The sequence below is a fragment of the Oreochromis aureus genome, linkage group 10 (assembly GCF_013358895.1).
Source record: "Oreochromis aureus strain Israel breed Guangdong linkage group 10, ZZ_aureus, whole genome shotgun sequence".
NCBI lineage: Eukaryota > Metazoa > Chordata > Actinopteri > Cichliformes > Cichlidae > Oreochromis > Oreochromis aureus.
The window spans coordinates 2210822-2220187 of record NC_052951.1 but is presented as its reverse complement, the minus strand read 5'-3'; the positions used below and the strand labels follow the sequence as shown (position 1 = coordinate 2220187).

Below are 9366 nucleotides of genomic sequence, written 5' to 3'. Positions count from 1 at the left end.
GTAAAAATCAACATAGTGCTGTCCTGTAAGAGTCTGAGAGGTTTCTGTAGTCAAAGCTGCATTCTGACGTCGAGCTTTCAGGCTCCGTGAGAAAAGTTCACACACTGATCGTTAACAACACTCACGGCTATACCAGTGCTTTGCTATTGTGGCAGCACGAGGTGGAAATAAAGTAATTACTCTTCACAGTTTTAAAAAGACAACGCCACCCTGGGAATTTCACCCAGAGAATACTGGAGGTAACACTAATCACTACGAAGGCAGTTAGGTTTGTTATACTCAAGACAGAGACGAGGTTCAATGATAAAATAAATTGACAATTTATTAATTAAAACAACATTTAAAAGCACAGTGATAAATATCAGTGTAAAATATACAAAAAAGGTATTCAGAGCTGAGGCTTACCAGTGGAGGGGCAGGGATGCCACACACAAACTCAAAAAAAAGAAAATACACCAAGACACAAGTGCAGCACACTCACCACACTAATAAATTAAACAAGGCAGGTGTGTACACTCAGAGGATCCCACCACCAAGGCACCCTAGTCTCCTCCACGTCAGCACTCCGCATCTGAATAAAAGAAACAAAGGAAATTTTAATATATTACAACAAAACTAATATATAGCGCTGGGGATAACCCAACTGCAAGACCACACTGGTGATCTGCAGCTAGAAAAAGGGCCTCCCACCAGTGGCGTAACAAAAAACCAAACTACAAATCAAACAGTAAAACATACAATCTGGGTAAAACTCTAAAATATGGAGCAAACGGAATCGCCGTAGTGCTCCGACTTGCCGTCTGCACGGCTATAAGTTAATTATCCAGTCAGTTAATCAATATGCGCGCCGGCCGACCCGCGTGGCATGCATATGGCCGTTGTCCACGCCGACGTCCACTTTAAAGGCTGGCAGCAGCAAAGAAACTTCGCAGCCGGAACAGACAGTAAAAGTAAAGTAAAACAAAGCAAAGGATCACAGCACAGCAAAGCAAAGCAAAGCAAAGCAAAGCAAAGCAAAGCAAAGCAAAGCAAAGCAAAGCAAAGCAAAGCAAAGCAAAGCAGCAGCACTTCAGTTCACGTAGCTTGGCGCAAAACTCAGGCCCGCACTTCCTGCAAAGCATAATAAATAATTACTATAAAAGAACAACAGAAGGCAGAGAGCGTGACAGAAGTTGATTACGTACCAAGTAAGCCGTGTCATAAAACGTAAGCAGAATGGCTCAGAGGAGGCTTCTACAGCTACGACCTACAAACAATAGCTGTTTACCATCAAGCAAAGTAATATATACACTACAATGAGTAAACACCTACCAGCTGCGATGGAGGCTTCAGAAAAGTAACCCGCAACTAAGCTCAGCAACACCAACAGGAAGTCAGGTGACCAAAAGGAGGTCACAGGTAAGCGATCCAGGGACACTCAAATGGCCACTATTTATACTAGCGCCCCCTAATGCGCCAGGCTGAAAGTGGGTTGGACCGAGGGATAACATTCATCCTGCCACAATCTACCCCTCCTTTTTGCATCGTCGCCCGACGATGGATTACAAAGACACCCAGGTTAATCCCAAGGCCTAAAAATGCGGAGACAGTATGTATTCTAAGCTCAGAAATAGAGTTTGCAGCCCTTGTGCCACCTCCCTGTTGGTCTTGGGAGATGATGGATGTTTGAATGCTGGCGGCCGTGGACCGTGCGGTTCTTCGCACAACAATATGTCTTGTATCAGAGCTCGTAGTGGGAACAGGAAGAAAGCTAGATGGAACTGGTGCTGCACTCGGAGTAACTGTACAAGTGGCTGGAACATCGGAAGTTCGATCTTCTGGCGGGAGCAACAACTCAGAGCTACTTGGAATCACTGCCACTGGGCTGTAAGATGGTGAAACATTTACTTGAGGAGCTCCTATGCTCAGGAATAACAGGTCACTGTCACTTGATGAGTCATGTTCTGGCTCTGCGGATGATATTTCTGGTCCATGTGGGCTACCCCGCACGAGCAGGCCCTTCTGATGGTGTAGGTGCCATTACCACAGCCTTCAGCAAGGTACGATGAACATGCTTCACACTGCTAGGATCATCTGCAGGTGCAATGGTATATACTGCCCCACCTCCTTTAGGTGCCTTCAGGATTCTATATACCGCTGGTTTCCATCGATCTTGGATTTTATATCTCCTCTTCCACTCAAATCGCGCAGGAACACCAACTGCCCGTCGTTCAATGGCGCCTCTTTCACATTTTTATCATGGTGCCTCTTTCTGCGGTCGGCAGCCAGTTGCAGTCGTTCCTTGGCTCCTTCATGTACAACCTGTAGCCGGGCTTTATGCTCCTGAATCCACTCGTGCACATCTCCACTGATGGGGTCCGGTACTCTGCCCAACAGAAAGTCCACTGGCAACCTGGGTTCTTGGCCAAACATCAATAAGAATGGAGTTTCCCCAGTAGCCTGATGGGGAGTGGTATTATAACAGTAGAGTAACTGGGGCAAACATACATTCCAGTCTCTTTTTCTGGATACTGGCAGGGTCCGCAACAAATTGTGCAAAGTCCTATTAAAACGTTCGCACTGACCATTTCCAGCCGGATGATAAGGAGTAGTATGGGACTTCTCAATACCATAAAACTTGCAGAGCTGCTGGATCAGGGAGCTTTCAAAGTTACGACCCTGATCGAATGAATACGGCAGGTACACCAAACTTCGAAACCACTCAGTCACGAGAACCTGGGCCACTGTAGCAGCACATTGGTCACGAGTGGGGACAGCCAATGTATACTTGCTGAAAACATCAGTCATTACCAAGACGTTCTCCAGCCCATTCCGGTGGGTTCAAGCAGGGTGTAATCAATGGCCAAGATTTCATTTGGTCGAGAAGCCAACAAATGTCCCATGAAACTTTGAGCTGCTGGTTGGGTGTCTTTTGCAACTTGGCAACGCTCACATCTCTGACACCAGCGAGCTACCTCAGCAGACATACCTGGCCAGTAGCACCGTGAGCGAAGAAGTGCTAGGGTCCTTTCCACACCTTGATGGCCGTGCTCCTGATGAACATGAGTCAGCACCTGCTCAATTAGTGCACTCGGCAGCAAAAGCTGAAGTACCACCTCAGCACCGTCAGGGCGATGAACCTGACGATACAGAACTCCATCCCTTTCAATCAGACGATCCCATTGTCGTAGCAGCACCAGAGCAGGTGGGGCAAGCTGCTGCCGCCCTCAAAGCTGGGTCGCTGCTTCCGTCTCCAGAACACCAAGATCTCTTTTATCACTGGGTCGACCTGTTGGAGGGTATGAAGATCAGGAGTAGTGAGATGGGGCAAAACTGTAATGGCAGCTTGTGATACCTCAGCTGGTCCCAGCCGCAAAGCTTGTTGAAGAGGTTCGGGCAAGGCTGTACCAGGAACCATGGCTTTAATTTCCTGAGGATCGGGTGGATGCTGGCGAGATAAAGCGCCTGCATTCTTATTACTCCTTCCTGACCTGTACTTTAAGTCGAAGTCAAACGAAGCGAGCTGAGCTGCCCAGCGCTGTTCAGTAGCCCCAAGTTTAGCAGAAGACAAGTGACTAAGAGGATTGTTGTCGGTGTAAACAATACACTTGTGGCCCAACAAGTACTCTAAACTTCTCAGTCATGGCCCACTTAAGTGCCAAAACTCCAGCTTCATAGAGCTACAGTTTAGCATATTGCGCTCAGTAGGCCTCAAGCCCCTACTGGCATAGGCTATTGGCCTCACCTTACCTCCCTGCTCCTGGGAGAGCACTGCCCCTAGGCCGCCATGGCTGGCATCCACTTCTAAAATAAAAGGCAAAGAGAAATCTGCATAAGCAAGCACTGGTGCTGTCGTCAGTTTAGTCTTTAGTGCCTCAAAACTTTGAGCACACTCTGCAGTCCAGTTCTCCGCTACACCATGCTCTGACCTCTTCTTTGATTTTCTGCCTCCCAACTCTGCCACCAGTCTATGCAGAGGTGCCGCCAACTTGGCAAAACCCTCTACAAAACGGCGATAATAGCTGGCAAACCCAAGAAAGGAGCGTAGTTCCGAAACAGTCTTAGGAGGCTGCCAGTTAGCCACCACTTCCACCTTGCTAGGGTCGGTGGAGACGCCCTGATCGGAGATGACGTGGCCCAAGTAGCGAACCTCCCGCTGGAAAAAGGCACATTTGGCAAGCTTTGCTTTCAAGCCCTCCTGCTGAAGCCGACCTAGCACCACATCCAGCCGCTCAAGATGTTGCTGTACTGTTGATGAGAAGATTACAATGTCATCAAGATAGAGAAGCAGAGACTGGCACTGTTGATCACCGAAAAGGCGTTGCATTAGTCTCTGGAAGGTGCTAGGGGCATTACAGAGCCCAAATGGCATTCGGTTCCACTCAAATAAGCCGAAAGGAGTACAGAAGGCAGTCTTGGGCTTATCCTCTTCCGTAACTGGGACCTGATTGTAGCCACTTGCTAAATCCATGGTGGAAAACCAACGGGCACCAGTCAGCGCATCTAGGGATTCTTCAATGCGCGGCAGGGGAATGCATCTTTCCTTGTCTTGTTGTTCAATTGCCGATAATCAACACACATGCGTGGGCTGCCATCCTTTTTTAAACGAGCACGATGGGAGAAGCATAGGGGCTGCTACTCTCTCTAATCACCTTGGCCCCTAGTAACTGATTAATATGCTCTTTCACAACCTCATACTCTGAAGGGGGGATGCGCCTATAACGCTGCCGCACGGGGATATCATCTAAGAGCGGAATGTCATGGGAGATCAAGTTAGTGCAACCCAAATCAGTGTCATGAGCAGAAAAGACCGAGCTGTATTTGTCAAGGAGAGACCTCACCTGTCCCTGTTCCTCTGCTGACAGTTTAGACAAATCAATTCCTTCCATCTGATCCTGCACAGTAGGAGTGGCAGTGTGAGATGCCATTGTGGCTATGTTAGGGGGTATTTCTGTCACACCAGCAGGCAAACTGACCACATGAACATCTTCCAGGGTCCCTATAACGGTCCTGGGATGAAGCAAGACTGCCGTGGTCCCTACATTAACAACTGGTATGTATGCAGTACCTCTAACCACTCGAACCAATGCAGGGGACGCTAAAAGTCCAGCAGGCAAGTTAACATCATTAGGTTCAAATAACACGGTGGCACCTGAATATTGCTCAGAACAGGTGGCGGCCACTATTTTCATTACACCACCCGGAATGCAACATGCTCGCTTACCTCTCACTCTCACATGGCCAGACAAATCCAGTGGGGCTCTTATACTAACATCATGGCACTTTTGCAGCGCATGCACAAGGGGTTTAGGGGCCTCTGTGACAGAGCCCAAACTAAACAATGCTTCACCATGTTGCCCAAAAAGCTCGTGGTAACACTTCCGAATGACATTCATCCCCAATACACCCGAAACCGTGGAAGGTCCTGCACCTGGAGGATCTTTAACGATCAACACGCCACACTGTGGAAGAAACTTATCACAGAGCTCTACACTTAGCTCGATATAGCCAAGGTAGGGAATGGACAAACCATTAGCCGCTTTAAGCTGCAACCAATGACAAGCTTTGAGACGCTCTTGACCCCAGGACTCAAAATGCTGGCGGAAAAAGCTTTCAGTAATGGTAGAGACCATGGACCCCGTATCAACCAAACAAGGTACCTTTTATATCGCCCATGTCCACATCTATATGCGGACAGGATGAAATTAATTTGGAGACTGCCTCTGGACCATTAGAAACAACCCTTGAGCCAATAGACACCCCACCCGAACTGTGGCTCGGCAATACGGAGGGTGCTAGTTTTCCGAAGCCGTATTTAAAGGAGAGTGCCTGCGATTATGCAGAGGAGCCTGCGAAGGAGGCCGGGAACGAGGAACACGTTCCCCATCACACTCCCGAGCAAAATGTCCAGGTTGCTGACAACGCCGGCATATAATGGAATCGCTCCGTCCTGAGCGAGACATTCGATGGGGCCCCTGCAATGAGCAATGCTCTGAGTGAGCTGATTAAGTTGCTCCTGCTGGCGCTTTAACAATTCCTTCATCTCACTCATCTCAGACAAATGGGTGGGCTGGGCTATTCCTGAAGGACCGCTATGGACCCCATACTGAATCCCATAGACAGAAGGAACAGAACTGCTTCTATGTCTAACGCCACTAGGCAACCCTTCACGCTCCCACCTAATAGCTTCCCCTCTAATCTCCAGCAATGTCAGTGTTGGCTGCCTCCTTACTAGCTGCTTTAACTCCCGCCGCAAGGTACTGTCTAAGACCTGTTCAACAAATTGATCTCTTAATAAAACATCAGCATTAGGCATGCCATTGGGGCACTCAATTTAACTTTCTCCATAAGACCCAGGAGAGCGAGGAAAACTCTTGCAGTGTCTCACTTTCCTGCTGTTTTCTAGAGAAGAAAGCTTCCTGCAATGCTACATAGGAGTCTGAACAGCCATAAAGTTCTTGCAATATAGTGATTATCTTAGCGGATCCGACCTCTCTGCACTAGAGCGATATTTGATCTCCTCACGTGCTTCCCCTTCCAGGTGGTCAAACAGGAAAAATGCTTTATCAGCCAAAGACAAATGACGTGCTCTAGCACAACCTTCTATTTCCTCCAACCATTCATTCAACCCTATACCTGATTTTCCTCTAAACATAGGGCATTTTCTGTCACGGGCACAAAAACTAGTCTCTCTGCTACAGAGACACCAGCAGTTGGGGGTTAACAGATGATGCAGTCAAAGTAGAAGGTGTAGCACTAGTACCTGACCCAACAGCCCTCTCCTGACGCAGCCTCTCATTGTCTGCTTTCAGCTGCGCGATCAAGTCCCTGAGTTCCTGTAACTCTTCCTCCATCTCTGTAACACAGCTGTGGAATCCCACACCAAAGTAGCTGCTGCTTTGCTTTTATCCTGTACAAAATAAATTTAAACAGTTTACGTTACACCAGATAATAAAAAAAATAAAAAGGAACACACGTCTCTGTTTTTAAAAGAGTATATCCTGTCGACAAACGCCAAGTTTGTGGCAGCACGAGGTGGAAATAAAGTAATTACTCTTCACAGTTTTAAAAGACAACGCCACCCTGGGAATTTCACCCAGAGAATACTGGAGGTAACACTAATCACTACGAAGGCAGTTAGGTTTGTTATACTCAAGACAGAGACGAGGTTCAATGATAAAATAAATTGACAATTTATTAATTAAAACAACATTTAAAAGCACAGTGATAAATATCAGTGTAAAAATATACAAAAAAGGTATTCAGAGCTGAGGCTTACCAGTGGAGGGGCAGGGATGCCACACACAAACTCAAAAAAAAAGAAAATACACCAAGACACAAGTGCAGCACACTCACACTAATAAATTAAACAAGGCAGGTGTGTACACTCAGAGGATCCCACCACCAAGGCACCCTAGTCTCCTCCACGTCAGCACTCCGCATCTGAATAAAAGAAACAAAGGAAATTTTAATATATTACAACAAAACTAATATATAGCGCTGGGGGATAACCCAACTGCAAGACCACACTGGTGATCTGCAGCTAGAAAAAGGGCCTCCCACCAGTGGCGTAACAAAAATCCAAACTACAAATCAAACAGTAAAACATACAATCTGGGTAAAACTCTAAAATATGGAGCAAACGGAATCGCCGTAGTGCTCCGACTTGCCGTCTGCACGGCTATAAGTTAATTATCCAGTCAGTTAATCAATATGCGCGCCGGCCGACCCGCGTGGCATGCATATGGCCGTTGTCCACGCCGACGTCCACTTTAAAGGCTGGCAGCAGCAAAGAAACTTCGCAGCCGGAACAGACAGTAAAAGTAAAGTAAAACAAAGCAAAGGATCACAGCACAGCAAAGCAAAGCAAAGCAAAGCAAAGCAAAGCAAAGCAAAGCAAAGCAAAGCAAAGCAAAGCAAAGCAAAGCAGCAGCACTTCAGTTCACGTAGCTTGGCGCAAAACTCAGGCCCGCACTTCCTGCAAAGCATAATAAATAATTACTATAAAAGAACAACAGAAGGCAGAGAGCGTGACAGAAGTTGATTACGTACCAAGTAAGCCGTGTCATAAAACGTAAGCAGAATGGCTCAGAGGAGGCTTCTACAGCTACGACCTACAAACAATAGCTGTTTACCATCAAGCAAAGTAATATATACACTACAATGAGTAAACACCTACCAGCTGCGATGGAGGCTTCAGAAAAGTAACCCGCAACTAAGCTCAGCAACACCAACAGGAAGTCAGGTGACCAAAAAGGAGGTCACAGGTAAGCGATCCAGGGACACTCAAATGGCCACTATTTATACTAGCGCCCCCTAATGCGCCAGGCTGAAAGTGGGTTGGACCGAGGGATAACATTCATCCTGCCACACTATCACTTTACTCCTCAAGCATGTTAACTTTGTAAATGAACAGCTCTGCCTCTACATGTGACGATTTCTGTGTTCGCATATCACCAGCATCCATCCATGCTACAGCCTGCAAAGGACTGTGTTGTGTTGACTTTCAGAGATGTGACGAGAGCCTGCTGGCTGCTTATCAGACTAAGGTATTTCAGCATGGAAACTATGGGTCTCTGAAGGTGTGATGGATTAGATCTGGTGAAAAAAACGACTTGCTGGACAAAACACTGAAGTGAGAGTTACAAAGTAACACTTGAAGAGCAAAGGAAACATCCAGACATGGAGACAGTCTGTTATGTTTGTGCTTACATTGTAGAAAACAAGACATTTTCAAATAAGTCAATATTTTTTTTCCAAAAAGTTCTTGGGTTAAATGACAGTTTGCCAGATTTGGCTTTAACTCATTTTGAAAAAAGAGATTAGGAGATATAGTAAATGAAGCGGGCGTGAATATTTTGTCTCATGATACTTCGCTTACGATGTTTTGCTAGTGAAGAAGAGCCGATGGTTCTGACAACACTGGAGACAAAAGCAGTGAAGCAAAGCTGACCCTTTAGGTTTTTCCTCCGCAGCCTCCAGCGTTTTTAAGAGCAGACAGACCTTCAGCACATGCACGCTCACAGCAGCTGAGCATAGTATGATTTTATTTGTCTAATTATGAAACCCAGATCCAAACAGGAGCTTTTATAACATCTCTTTTATATTACAAGGGGCAAGTGAACAGATAATAATAATAATAATGGGTTTTTGTGCTGCATCGCTGCAGATGCAGTAAAGGCTTGTTGTTTTTTTGCACAGGGTGACTTTCATGGAACAGATGGACCGACGTCCCGACCTGAAGGAGTGATAGGTCTGTTAGTTTTCATTCCACCTTTTAATACTTTAATTAGAGAGGATTTAGTGGGCAGTAAGTGACCTGAGCAGGTAATCAAACACTGAACAGGGTAATAATAGTCGCACACATCAGACAGAAGCACTAAATGC

At 46.5% G+C, this 9366-nt stretch overlaps 1 long non-coding RNA gene across 2 annotated transcripts; it reads right to left on the bottom strand.

The window, feature by feature from the left end:
• Positions 1-483: 483 nt before the first annotated feature.
• On the bottom strand, positions 484-1377 carry LOC120442388. Of its 2 annotated transcripts, XR_005614703.1 has the most exons (3): positions 1312-1377; positions 1185-1246; positions 484-571 (listed from the first exon to the last, which is right to left on the bottom strand). It is a non-coding gene; the product is annotated as an uncharacterized LOC120442388 (long non-coding RNA). The 2 variants fall into 2 exon arrangements; XR_005614702.1 differs by having other exon boundaries at positions 1185-1372.
• Positions 1378-9366: the final 7989 nt, after the last annotated feature.